Below are 14,457 nucleotides of genomic sequence, written 5' to 3'. Positions count from 1 at the left end.
GGTCATCTTGGCCAAATGTCATCTCTCCTGGTTATAGGCCATTACTCAGGTATATGTGCCACAGTTTAATAGGAGGCAGCAAGGGCTGTATATGTCTGATGTCACCTACCTTTTGTCATCCCCATTCATGCTGTGAGCCCTGCAGAGTTGCTTGAATAATCCACTTGCATTGGAAAGAGAGTGACTCCCGGAGCAAACCCACAAGGAGACAGGTCACTTCTGGAGCAGAGGGGGCAAGGGGATGTGCATTCCACAGAGGAGAAAGAAGGAAGGTGCCAGAGAAAGATGAAAGAATCAGAAAGGTCACAATAGCTACCCCTGCATGGGCGATCAAGCTTTTTTGCAAGGTGTGCTGTGGCAAAACTCATAATACTACAGAGTACTGTCAAGGCTCTGTGGAAAATGCACAATTGTCTCCATTTGAGGGGGTTTCCCTGTCAGGCAATATCTAGTTTAATACAAAAACCTTCTCAGCTGTCCATGGCTAAAGAGGTCCCCTATCAGTTTGTCCTCTGGTACCATCCCTGTGCGTAAGATATGCAGGATTCTTTTTGCCAGCTGCTGACATGTTACCATGGCAGTCGCAGCTGGGACTCTCTTTCTAGGTTACTTGTTTACCCATACAATGTGCTAAAGTAGCATCCAGGCTGTAAACCCTCTAATTTTCTTCCAGGATCACATCCAAACACAAGCAGTGTGCTTGAAGCCTCAAACCTACTTTTTGGAGCTGTCTCCTACAGTGCTCCCTCTCCCCAGACCAGATGTACCACAGCAAATGTGTTGTATAGCTCAGATGTTCATCATAGTGCAAGAGGACAGAAAAAACATGACTTTTGTGGGTGCAGAGATGTATAAAGCACACACAGGTCAGAAGTTTTGGAGAAAGTAGAATGCTCCAAGAGGTTTCAGAGAGAGATTTCGTACTGCTGTAGTTGTCTCAAAACATCAGTCGCAGTGATTGGAAATTGTTGGGCCAGAAAAGTTCATGTAAAATCCTATATTTGCAGAAGACCTTCTGCCAGAACAGAATTTGAAACAAAGGGCACAAAGGGTTTTGTTGTTTTCATTACAAAATAAACATTCTTTCCAGTACAAACTTTGTTACCATTCTGCATCTACACTAAAGCCTGTCCTGATAATGAGCAGCACTGCCTCAGTTATTTGTCCCTCATATGTGCCCCATCTCCGGGGGTTCTCCTGAATGTGGCATGCCCAAAAACAGCTTCACTCATCTTCACTCTCCCATCATCAACCATGGCTTTTACCTGCAGTCAATATTTTCATCTGGGGAAAGCAATTTAAAAAAAAACTTACCTTACAGCAAACCAGGGCAGGGAAAGGTAAACTGGGCTGTCTTTTCACAAGGGAAAGAGAAGTGATTCTTTATCATTAACAGTATAGCAGCTTGCACTGTGAAATAAGTAGAGGTGTTGTTGTTGGCTTGCCTTAGTAGGAAAAACGTTATATCCCCAAACTAATAAGGATTTAATATCAGCTGGAAAAGAGTAAAAGAGACAGAAAATGATGAAAAGGGAGTGAGAAGAAATATCTAGATAAAATCTTATTGGGGGCAGTCATGCCTAGAGATGGCTGGAGAACTACAGGACTAGTTTAAATTAAAGGAAATCCAAGTTACCAAAAGAAAAACTAAGTGAGGGCCACTTCATGGTTCACATACTCGATGTCCTGTGAAAATGGGGAAAGATTGAACACAAAGTTGATTCAGAGGAAAGAGTAGAAAATAGAAAAGGCTTGTAAAAAGGCATCTCAGCTTGCTGCACAACCATAAGTGATGCAGAAAGAAAATTCAAAAGGTGAATACAGAAAGAAAATTCAAAACTTCTTGTAACACAGCTAGAGGGGATATTTGAAATCATCAACTAGGAGGATTAAAAATCAGTAAAAGGGAGCATTTTTCTGCACATCCAGCTGCTGAACTCACTGCTATACATGCCCCTTCATACCAAAAAGTACAAATGGCTTTTAAAAAATGCAAAGAAATTGTGAAAACAAAGGGTTGATCTGACCTTCTTTTGGAGAGGCCAAGGACTGTTTTCCACTCTTTTACTGGACAGCTGGCAACCCAGTGATGGCATCCAATCCAGCCAGTTGCTTTGAGTCCTCCATAACCACAAGTATGACAAATTGGAGTGGGCAGAAATTTTCTGTCTTCTTGGTCAGGTATGCTAGCTGCAGTTTGTGCACTTTATTCCCTATATTCTTCATAACCAGATTTTTTAAAAACTGATTTGAATAATTTCATTGAGGAGTAGGTCACCTCATATTTACAAAACATTCCCTCCCACGCATGCCAGCAATGAAAATTTATACCCAAATAATTTTGGTCATTGCCATGGTACCAATACAGTTGCTGTTCACAACTGTGCTCCAGCTGCAGCAAGAGTAAAGTAAGACTCCTTTGACCCCATTTGCCTACAAAACTGGGCCATTTTTTTTCACTTGCTACCAACATTCTTTCAATCTTCCCTCTGCACAACCCACTTCCATTCAGGTTTAGCTGACCTGTTCCTTTCTCTTCTTCAAAAGCCCCAAGGAAAGGTTCACACAGGATTAAAAAAGAAAAATAAAAATGTATGTATTTACATAGGCCTGATAGGCCATCACTCCCAAGCTTTTTAAGGACGTGGTATTTTTGGGGTCCCATGTCGTGGGGAGGAAATGATGAATCTGACTCCATGTTCTCAGGAGGCTAATTTATTTTTATATTATATTATACTATATTATATTTATTATATTATATTATTTATAATGCTGTAATAAAACTTTACTAAAGAATAGAGAAAGGATGCTTACAGAAGGCTCATCAAGACACTAATGAAAATCTCGTGACTCTCTAGAGTCTCAACACAGCTGGACCGTGATTGATCATTAGGTCAAAACAATTCACATGAAACCAATCAACTGACCAGCTGGTAAACAATGTCCAAACCACATTCCAAAGCAGCAAAACACAGGAGAAGTGGACCAGACAATTATTGTTTTCATTTTTCTCTCAGGCTTCTCAGCTTCCCAGGAGAAGAAATCCTGGCGAAGGGATTTTTCAGAAAATATGGTGGTGACATAAGGATGCGCTACAGGATGGCCAGAAGAAGAATCACAGGAATGTACTGGTTTGATTCCAGGTCTTCTCCTCCAGTTCTCACTGGGTTTTCTGGAACACACTCTGGGTGATGGCATGGCCACTGCTGGGGGCACTTCCCCAAGGGCACCACGCAGCCCATGAGCCCGACACTGCTTGCAAACACTGTTGGATAAAAAAGAGCGCAGTGTGAAGGCAGATCAAAGCAATGTGATTGCATTTCACGTTTGATGCAGCTCACTCCTGAAGCCAGAGTGAATTGCCTAATCCAATGTATCATTTCTGTGCAGGCAGACCCTTGGGCTGGCATCGTGTCCCACAGAGCACTGCTCCAGTGTGCAGCATCTGCCACCATCTGCCCTAGGGCTTGGCTTCACATTGTCCTCCTCCTTTCCACCTCCTTTTGGGACATCCTTTGCACAAACCTTGAAGGCCAAAACTCAGGCTGTTTCAGGCCCTTCAGGCCATTTAATACCCTCCCACTTCCTCGATTACTTGATCTTTGATCCACACTCCTGACCTTTAAAGATTCGAAGGGGCATATTTCCAGTGATTTAGCTTCAATTTCCCTTGATATTATTTTTGGAAATTAAAGTTTATCTGCTTAGCCGTTGTCTCTCCTCTTTAATCAATATGTCAGCTGTTGATCACAACCTCTGCCAGCCAGGCAGTAGATGGGACAATTATTCTCACAAGGACTTTCAAGTCCAGACTTTTAACCCACAGGGTCTAACACGGAGCAGCTGCAAGAGCTCTGAGTAGCAGCTGCCCCTTTTCTACTGCAGCTGCTGAGCTGCTCTCCTGATGGTCTCTGGCTATTTTGCTAGGGCAAGGGGAAAACTACCTTGTTTTCTAGGCATCATAGTATAAAAGCTTCATTCACTGTTGCTGGAGGTGAAATGGAGGAAACAAAGGAGGTGAAATGCCATGGTCAGCTGGCACCCAGCATGGTCATGATGCAGATCAGGGTACCTGGGGTACTTCTTTCTACCTTGTACCCCGCCAGAAAATGAGTGAGAGGCATGGGACACAACAGGAAAGCTTTTCCTGGCCTTATAGTCACAGAGCACTGAGACTGGGGATAAAAATGTTTAATTTAAGGCCATACTACCCCACACCTCCTTGGTTTTGCTGTAAGCACTGGTCATCAGTATCAAACCATCTGTACTGCCAGAGCTGAGGGATATAAAGCTATAGCTGCAAAGTGTTACTGCTGATAGTAAGAAGTTATGTGCCACATGCAAGTCAAGCAGTTATAACTGCAGTTTTCTGCCTGGACACGTGGTCTTTTATCCACTCCTTCAGCACTGGCGTCTGGCAGGGTAGGCAGGAGGGCATTCCTGACATCAAGGAAATTCCCTCCTTCTGCTGATTTCTTCTTCCTGGGTTCTTCCAGAGCCTGGTTCACGTGATTTATTGAGGGAAAACAAGAGACAAAGTGAATTCATGTCCACATACCCAGTCCTTTCACAGTACCTCAAAGTGAGTTACAGGGCTGGCTGTAGGGTCAGGAAATTGTTTCAGAGGATTTGTGCTGACTTTTTTTGAAATGTTCTATCCAGCTGTGTAATCAGCTGTTACATCAAGGCACCTTGATGCCCCACAAGAGGTGTCCCTTCCAGCAGGCAGATGAGAGGGAGCTTCAGCACAGAGCAATGAGTCTGCTGGGTCTGTGTAGCAGCGTGTTCATGGCCCACCACTGAAAGTGCCCCAAGAGAACAGCATGTGAGGAACAGCACAGGGCAGAAAACATGAGAGAGGGAAGGATTTCCTTGATACTGAAAAAGTAGGAGAAACAATAAAAAAAAGGAGAGAGAAAAAAAAAAAGAAATAAAAGACAGACAACAGAAATACACACTAATATCAGTAAAATGTCTTGCCCCTCATCTATACTAATGTTATTCCAGTATTTCCTCTCATGTCTTGCACAGACTTGCCAGTTTTATACTCAGACAGAAAAAAATAAACAAATAGAAGATATTTCTTCTCCAGTGAAGGAAGGATGGACTTGGATTCTTCTAAGTTCTTTTTTATTATTGTTCTTTCTTTTGGGTCCATACACATGATGTTTATCTCATCCACGTATGGGAAGAGGGGGAGGAATGGGTAGGCTTGACTTGTGCTAACTGTTGACAACAGTTGTTTAATTTTTTGCAACATGCACCCAAGTATCATGAGACTGAGTAAAATATAAATAAATATGGTCTTTGGAAACCCCATACATCTTTATGGCCTACAATACCTTCAAATCATGGAAAAACACATGTTTATTTGTTTGTTTGTTTTAAAAAAAGATTTTGGTGGCAATGCTACCACCCATCACTGTAAACAAGGTCAGGAGGCCAAAATTAGTCTGTCCTGTTTTGCACAAAATAGTCAACAACTTAAGATGTTTTTGCAATAATCAGAAAATTATTGACCGGTGTCAACACCCCCTTTCTGATAAACTGTTGAAATGTTAATATTCTTGGCAAAATTGTTTTTGCTCTAATTACTGTATCCATCTGGTCTATAAGATTGATTATACTGTGAGAATGTTTGTTCTCTTGTCTCCTGCAATGATGGGCCTCTCCTTGGCGCAGAAATAGTCCTGCCTCATCTTTACACAGAGACAAACATGCAGCAGAAATCAAACCAACACTCAGCTCCTATGGAGTTGAATAAAAATTCCTTGAAGGAGTTCATTCAGTACACATCACCTGCCTCTTGGATGGACCAATTCTTGGAAAACCATTGCCCTGGCCCAGATGAAAATAGCTGGCTCTCACCCAGCATGGGTATCGGTGACTAGGATGGCCACCAAAAACCTGGGAGCCCACAAATGCTGGCATTTCTGCAGTGTTACTGATTCAGCTGAGGAGAAGTTTGGCTACTTGGCCGTGCCAGGCCCCCTCTGCAACAGCTCCTTGGCAATGAGCAGCCGAGCTGTCCGAGGAGCAAAGCGTTTCCTGTCCGATCTTCCATCAGCACCTGCAAAGGCTAATGTTACCTGGATTGGATTGGTTATTTCTGGAGCCAATGCCTAATATACCTGCTAACTGTGGCACGTGCCAATAAAGACCCAGTAAAAGTCATGTCAAGTATTAATCATTATTAAATCTGATTAAAACAAAACAAGCCATGACAAAACCCCCATATGTTTTCTTCTGAAAAGAAAACAAAAAAAACCCAAATACAAAGCCAGTTGGAAAATGATTGCTTTATTAGAAAAATCTGCTTTCTCATGGCAAGTATGAGAGAAATTAAAAATTGCATTTGATTTTGTACTAGTATTTCAAAATACATGCACAAAAAGTCATACTAACTCAAAAAAATTATTTTCTCTGAGCATTCTTGCACAGCACCTGAACATTTTCATTGAAGATGATGCTTTTCTCACACAGACAAAATAAAAGTCAGCAAAAGCATTTCTTGTAGAAATACAACTCTCAGTTTAAAAAAATTTAAAAGCAGCAGTTGTTTTCCAGATAGTGAACTGTGTAGTCGTGTCTAAAACATTCAAAAGCCACTGATGCGTGGGCTGAGATTTTTTTCTAGGTTTTTAATTTTAAAAAAGATTTAGGGTCTTTGTAAAAATATTCCAAGTTCTTGACTCCATAGGGTGTACTCAATGCATATGATTATCCTTGCAGAAAGAAGCTTAAGGGCTAGAAACTTCCCAAAAGGAAGGAGGACTTTCCAGATATTGGAGGGATGGCTTTTTCACAGTTTTAAATTCATGATGTTTGAGTACATATAACTTTTCTGAAACTGGAACTGCAACACAGCCTAAAGAGCATCTGCATTCATTTGCACCTTTGTGTTAACCCTCCATTTGTGCCAGCAGGGAGTACTAAGTAAGTTGTACTCAACTAATACAGGCTGCTTCCAGTGTCCCAGATACTGTACCGTGCAAGAACACTTTCAGAAAAGTTTAAGGGAAAAGGGGGAGAAAACTAACAGAAAAAAAAATTGCTATTTGTTCGAGATAGTATGGGAGAATAAGGTTTTTAAGTGAAATTGCTCCTCAGAAAAAGATGTTGCATGCTGTTACACTGCTTAGCAATTTTTTATTTTTTTTTTACACCTGTGAAATATTTCAGTAGGAAGAGGGTGACTGTGTTCCAGCCTTTACATAACATCTCTCCTGTAACATCTCTCCTGTCTTCTTCTAGGCTTACCTTCTCTTCCCATTTCTCACATCAGTTTCCAGCCTTTAGAGCCAGTACAATGTCTTATTCCTTCCATTGCATTAGCAGGAAAAATGCAGGAAAAAATAGGACAAATGTAGTAGAATTTTCTGCAGACTTTTTGCTTCAAATAGGGTTTCTCAGGCTTGACATCAAGCACCCAAGACTTCTACTCTGCCAGTACTCCCTCATGTGTTTGTGTCTGGTGACCACCATTCAAAGGACTTCCCACCCAGAAAAGACAGGTTTTGGCCATTGCAAAAGCCAGGGAAGAAGAAGATTCCTTTCAAAATTAGCAAAGTCGTAGTTAGGTGCCTGGCAGATGTAAATATTCTTATACTGAAATCAAAAGGGATTCCTAATCAAAATTTGAGCTGACAGCTATTTTTAAATTATTTTTTTAAAAACTTTTTCAAGATGTATGATTCTAGCAAACACCATGGCAAACTTATCGCAGAAAGTTTTGACATGAAAATCTCTAAATCTCAGAAAACAGAAGGATTGAAACTTACAATTCTTTCCTAGAACAAATACAAATAACTCCAAAAACAACACCAGCAGTAGTGAAGACCCCACATTCCATGAAGAGCAACTGGGAAATCCAGAAGTTCAGAGAAAAATTAGGGATTTTCTAAACATTAACCACTATGGTTACTCTTTGTGCAGAGACCTGAGCACTTTCCTATCATTCCCTGCACAAAATACATGGAGAATTGCAGCGACTGAATTAGGCTTAATAATTTCCTGTCTGCCTGCAGACTCAGACTGACATCCTGACGCTGTCCTACACTGGAGGACTATTTTAAAAGCTGCCTTTACAGGCATGCTGGATGTAATGCACTCTTATTTTTAAATGAAATCTTTGATTATGGAAAACAAACCCATGGCTAGGGAAGCAAGCTACAGAACCACAGTCTGTGGGGGACCACGCTTATCGCAGCAAAATCACCTTCTCAGTGTTCAGCATTGCTGCCGTGTCATGTTACAGTAATAACTGCAGATGAAGAGCTTTTAATTCATTGATAAAAGCAGAAGGCTGGAGTGGCTGGCTAGCTGTAATGAAGCTTATTATTCTGCAGCTAATTTGCTGATTATGGTAGAGTTTTATTTCTGAGCACTTGTACCAGAAGACAGCATTATCTACATAACATCTAAGCCTAGAAGGTCCTGGGAAGAATGTTAATGAGCTGTCACCTATCTCAGCAAAGGTCCCCATTATTAATAGTGAGTATCCTAAGTATAGATCAGAAACTCTCCCTGAAGAGTGTGCAACCTGTGTGAAATATGATTGCTCATTTGGAACATAACCAGAAAGTAATGGCAAAGTCATGTCTCATTTAAAAGATTGTGGTTTCTTTAATGATGGTAAGTGGATAAGGGCTCAGATGAAGCACCCTGGTGTGGCAGCAGGATTCCCACACACCTCAGCAACCCCAGCTGGAGACTTATCCTGGGAAAAAAGCTGCTCATAAAGGAGAACTCTGTTGTTCCCTATTTCTACTTTCTTTAACACTTCTCTTTCCTTTGAGCCCATGAAGACTATTGAAACACAGTAAGTCATCCTTTCTCTTACTTCTACCACTGAGATTCTCCAGAAGCCTGAAAGAGGATAATAACACATCTATTTTTGTGTCAGGGAACAAAAGCAATGTCATAATAGATGCTCAGGTAAAGGATATGACATCTGGGGACCCACCCATCACCAAGATCCAAGCAGACTTTTAGTCAATCACATGCAATCATGGCATCTTCCCAGAAATATAGACAGGTTTTTGTTATCCTGAAATTCCTTCAAAATCTCGCCAGGAAAAGAAATTCTTTCTTATACTCTTGCTTTGCTGTGGCTGGTCTCCCATCATTCCCAGACACACAAGTCCAGCTCCTTCTGTGTGCTCAGCAAAACATAACATCATATTAAAACAGCACCTCCTTGGACCACTCTTTCAGGAAAAGACATCACTACTGAGCTTCCCTGTGCCTTAGGAGTGAGGAAGAGCAAGAAGTGCTTTAGTTGTTTGGAAATTTTGTAAATATGTCTACTTGTTGCTAAGCTGATGAGAAAGTCACATATTGAGTTAGACTTTAGCAGGTTCAAGCTAGACCAAAGCACAGCAGATATTGCTGTAGGATATACTTTGGGTCTGTATGTAACAACACTGTAGTTCAGAGAGGTTATTTATCCTAATCCACAGAAGCCCATAATTGCTTTGCAAGCTCACTGCCTGTTCAAGGGAATTACAGGCCTGAGTTTCTTGCCTGTGCTGTGTCCAGCCAGAAAAATTGATCTTCTACCTCTAAGGAAAGAAAAAATAGAAAAGAGAAAATGCAAAATACCTCTCATTTTCTTTAAAACACAATATTCAGCAGCAGGTACAGTCTCTTTCTCTTTCCTATTCATTTAAATATTGATGTCAAAAAACTTGCTGTCATTTCCTCATGGCAGTGTGCTCTGGTTGTTAAAATCAGTTTAAAATTGTACTTCATGACTGATTTGTAAAAGCATCAATTCCTGGAAATATTAACATCCAACTGATATAGCTGACATCAGATAATCATGGTCTGTCCCCACAGGAGGAGCTGTGGCAACCCAAGGGGTGAGGGTGGTTGATCCTGAGGCCAGCCAGCCTGGCTCTCCCAGAGGAGCTGTGCCCAGGGGTGACATGGCCATGGGGGCTGGGTGACAGGGGCATCCCCACCTGGTCACACCCTTCCTTTTGTGAAGCTGGCCTTTGCCATGCTAGAGGCCACCTAGAGGCAGGAGGAAGACTGAAGACAGCTAACTCAGTCATGAGATTTATTTAAATCTGACCCTTGCTTTTTTCCAGAAAGGGACATCTGGGGGTCAATTCCACTCTAAACTGTGCTGGCTGTGCTCCAGCACATGCTGATTAACCACAAAACACCAGGCTGCCAAGCAGAGCAGCACAAAACACACTGCATGCCAAGCAGCTTTCCAGGGCAATGCCTGAGCTGCATGACCCCAATCCCATGCCCAGGTGCAGAGTTCCTGCATCCCAGAGCAGGACAGTGTCCACAACCCACAGAGAGGAGAGACTTAACACTGAGAGTGGTGGGGGTCTGAGGTCTGGCACAGGGGATCCACAGCCTTTGCAGAAGGGAAAGAAGAGATTTGCAAAACAGCTGAGGAGATGGATAGAGGTGGAAAATTCCCCTTCCCAAGCAAACCAGCCTGACCTCCTGTGCATATAAGATATTTTATCTATTAGAGACCAATCCACGTAGCTACAGGCAATCTAGACTCCTTAGGGAAACAGAAGGTTGCCTACTTAGACTTATTAGGATGGGAAATGGCTGAGCAGCTGGATGAACAGGCAAAAATAAACTACCTGATATTCTTCCAAGTGCTATACAGACACCATCCCCATTTCTCTTCAGTCCTCTTGGCTTTGCAAAGCCAAAGGGATTTAGATGCTTAACATTCAGGACTTAGAAACCCAAATCATTGAAATGTAAACAGGCAGCTTTGAAAATCTGTCTTAGGAGACAGTACCACTGATTTTCCATTAGACTTTTAAAAACCAGATGTGCTTAGGTCTGGCAAGGGCAAGTGTAAATGCCAAGACATTTCAGAGATGTTTACATTCACAATGGCCTGGCATGTGGATAGCAATGTAGAATATAGGACTCACCCCCAAAACCTGGAAAGATCCAGGTGGATCACAAAACCCTTCCCAATAAGATCTAATTCAGGAAGGAAAAGATCTCTAGTGCTTACACCTCAGAAATCTACACAGAATATCTGGCATCAAACTCATCTAGTGGAGGAGTCATCATTATGTCATGTGCCATTCAACCATGACAAAATTTTAAGGAATTGTAGGACCAGCTCACATTACTGTGTAGTTAATTTTTTATGTGTTTTTTTTTTTTTTTATCAAAATATTTTCTCAACAAAGGACTCTTTGGAATGGATGGCTTTGTGTAAAGCTTTTCTCACAGAACAGTTACAAATGTTTTGTAACAAATAAGTATGTACAAATAGTTCAAACAGTTCTTGTAATTGTGCATTACCTTGAACTCATGTCCCACAAACTCAGTGTAACCAGTGTATTGACTTTCTTTTCAATCTTTTCAATGATTCTTTTTTTTCCTTGAAAGAAAGAAATACACTGTAGCTTTCTATGCATCTTTATATTGGTGGGAGGCTGAGAAAAACTCTAATTGCCATTCCATCTCTAAAGTCTCTTATCCTGTGTTCCTTGAGCATGGAGGCCAACATTTTCCAACAGACTGTGCAATGCTAGGCATTTGAATCCATATCTATACACGTAAATAAAGTTAGCCCTGCTTTTCAGAGGACTCTCAGATCCCATCAGTGGGAGTTTTTATGGACAGAAGACTGAATAAGCATTGCAGGATTTAATTAGTACTATTACCCAAAGGAGTGCTTTAAAGATGGCTATATCAGAGGACGCTGATACAGTTCAGCAGATAACTGTTCTTTTTTTTTCCTGTGTGTAAGCTTTCAGTGATGTTTAAGAGAGGAGAATATTGTTCCTTAAAATTTAAGTTCAGTTATGTATCGCTTGAAGTAGTACTCATTCGATTAAAATGTCATGCATTAAGGATGCCAATAGTCAGAAAAAGGGGAGCATAGAAAACTAGAGTCACAGTAAGAAAACTGTCTCTTCAGAGCTATGCTTAACTGCTGACTTAGTAGAAGAACAATCAAGGACAGTTAAAAACACCTTTAGGAGTAGCACATAACACAAACCCACACAGCTTCTGAAAAGGAGTAGCACTCATCACACATATCCTTGAAAAAGGAGGAAGTCCGAAGTCAAAAACCACCACAAAATTTACGACCATCTTCAGCTGGTGCCTCAGCTGGTGTAAATCAGTGTAGCTCTGCTTGTTTGGAGGGAATGACACTGATTTACACTGGCTGTATTGGACTGCTGTGCAAATGTGGTTCTTACATACCTAAAGAAAGAAAAAATTTTGAAAAATAAGGAGGAGGGAAGGTTTTTAAATCTACAGTAGAAAATGAGCCAGGAAATCTGTACCTATATTTGCTATACAAACACGGGTATTTTACTGCTTAACAGGCCCATAATAAAAGTAAAGTTTCAATTTAGAAGGTATCACAATGACAATTCAAAATATCAGTGTAACAGAATTAAATTGCATATATATTGCTGTGATGGTTTGGCATATCTTTCTTTATGGAACCAGTGATTTCAGCTGGACATTATGAACTCAGCTTACACTCTTGATTTTGCTACATGCTCAATTTTTACTGTATTATATATTTACTTGTAGTGAGGCTATGAAGCCTGAGCCTGGATATCTGCATGTGAATAGGTCAGGTAATATATTGGTCATAAACTGAATAAAATAAACATACTGAAGAGATCAGCCCTAACAAATACTAGGATGACTTCAGACCTGCTTTATGCAGAACAAGGTTGCTGCAGTGGGTTTTCTTGTCTCAGAAAAAAAAGAAGACATGTAGAATAGGCATTTTAAAAGAATTTGTGTAAGGGTAAAGAACAAAAAAGGAATGACTATGTGGAATTTTATGCTCAAGAAAAGAAAGCTGAGCTTAAAAAAATTAAGAAGATGTTACAAAAAGGAATCTTCTAGTGTCCCAAAAGGACATCACTCAAAATCCAAAGGCCTGTCAGGAGAAATGCAAGAAGAACAGCTGAATTAATTTTGCAATGAATTCAGTCATTTTTGTCCTGACCATAATAAAGAGAGCTATACTTGGGAAACATTCTGCAAAGTGTACAGCTTATTTGTTTAGACGAGTATTTCTTCATGAAAGGCTACACTGGGTAAAAAAAGAGTGCAGCAAACACCTTTGGAGGCAGCACAGGAGGTCTTTGTGGTGATTCCATTGGAGTGGGCTCTTGCAGGGGGCAGTGGCAAAGTAGGGCAATGAGCCCCTCTGCTATGGTGAGGCAGGGACAGAGGATGGGGAAGGCAGGGGCTGCCCACAGAGGAGCTGCTTGTCCCACAGTCCAGGACATCTGTCCAGCACCAAAATCTCTGCAGTGACCTTCAAACACCAGGTACGCTCTGAGAACCCCCAGAGCTGCTTCTCTATGAGACCTCCAGCCACATTCAGAGAGGGCTTGAGCTGGTCTAAAGGCAGTCCTTCTCTACTTCTGCTAAATCTTACACCTTGCAGATAGCTGAGCTAGTGGGATCATTTCTCAGTTCCTACAGATTTAGTCATTTAGTCACACTCATTTCACCCACCTCTCACATTACAGCCCTGCTTTTCCTCAGGTCTGAGTTTGTTGGGAGGTACAAGCCCCTCCTCGTGAACTGAGCTCATAATAGAAAAGTAAAGCAAGAAAAACAGCCATCAGAAGAATACACAGAGGTTTATGCTGAAAATTTTGATCAGTTCTACTCACATTTTCAACTTTTTCTAAGGTTTTTGGAGTTGGACTAGACTGAAGTGCCTCCCACGTAGTAAAGTATGTAAGGCAAGGAGAGTCTGGTCAAGAATGAGGTAAACAATTTGAGTAGAAAGTGGTTGAATGGGAACCAAGATGAAAAAGATCTTCCTGACTCTGGCATAAACATCCCTTTGGCATGGTGGGGAAAACCGCAAAAGTGAGCAAGTATTGCAGCCATAAGTAGTGACTGCAGCGGGTGTTCACATGTGTTAGAGACAGATGAATGATTTAGTAGCTAAATGGCAAAACAGGTGACACGACTTCTGATTCTGACTTATGGAAATTGATACCTCTGCTGAAGTACAACCTGTTCTCCAAATCCTGACATTAAGACGAATAGCAGCCAAAAGGCAACCCCAGCATTTGATATTTGCAGGAGCTCAAATATTGATTGCACTACTTATTAATGAGTTTCATTCATAATAAATACATGGTATGTTTGCACAGAGGAGGTGTTTTCTAGGGGAGGCATTACATGCTGTATTAAACAATGAATAATTTCTTAATCTTAAATGTGAGTAAACAGCAGGATAGTAAGTGTCATGGTTATAGGCAATTTCAGAAAGGTGCAAGTGTAGCAAGTGCTCCAGCACACCTGATGAGGCATCCCTCACTCCAAATGAAGATTTCTTTGATATCAATCACTATGTAAGGTGCTATGTGCTAGAAACCACTGTGCTAAGTTATAAAGGGTTTCCTTTTTAAGCACTAAATTCCATGTTGTTTCATAACTGTATTATGGCAATTTTCTGTG

This window comes from Agelaius tricolor, unplaced genomic scaffold, assembly GCF_023055355.1.
Source record: "Agelaius tricolor isolate 1412-34295 unplaced genomic scaffold, bAgeTri1.0.p SCAF_6, whole genome shotgun sequence".
Lineage (NCBI taxonomy): Eukaryota > Metazoa > Chordata > Aves > Passeriformes > Icteridae > Agelaius > Agelaius tricolor.
The sequence above is the reverse complement of the archived record's forward strand: the minus strand, read 5'-3'. Positions refer to the sequence as shown.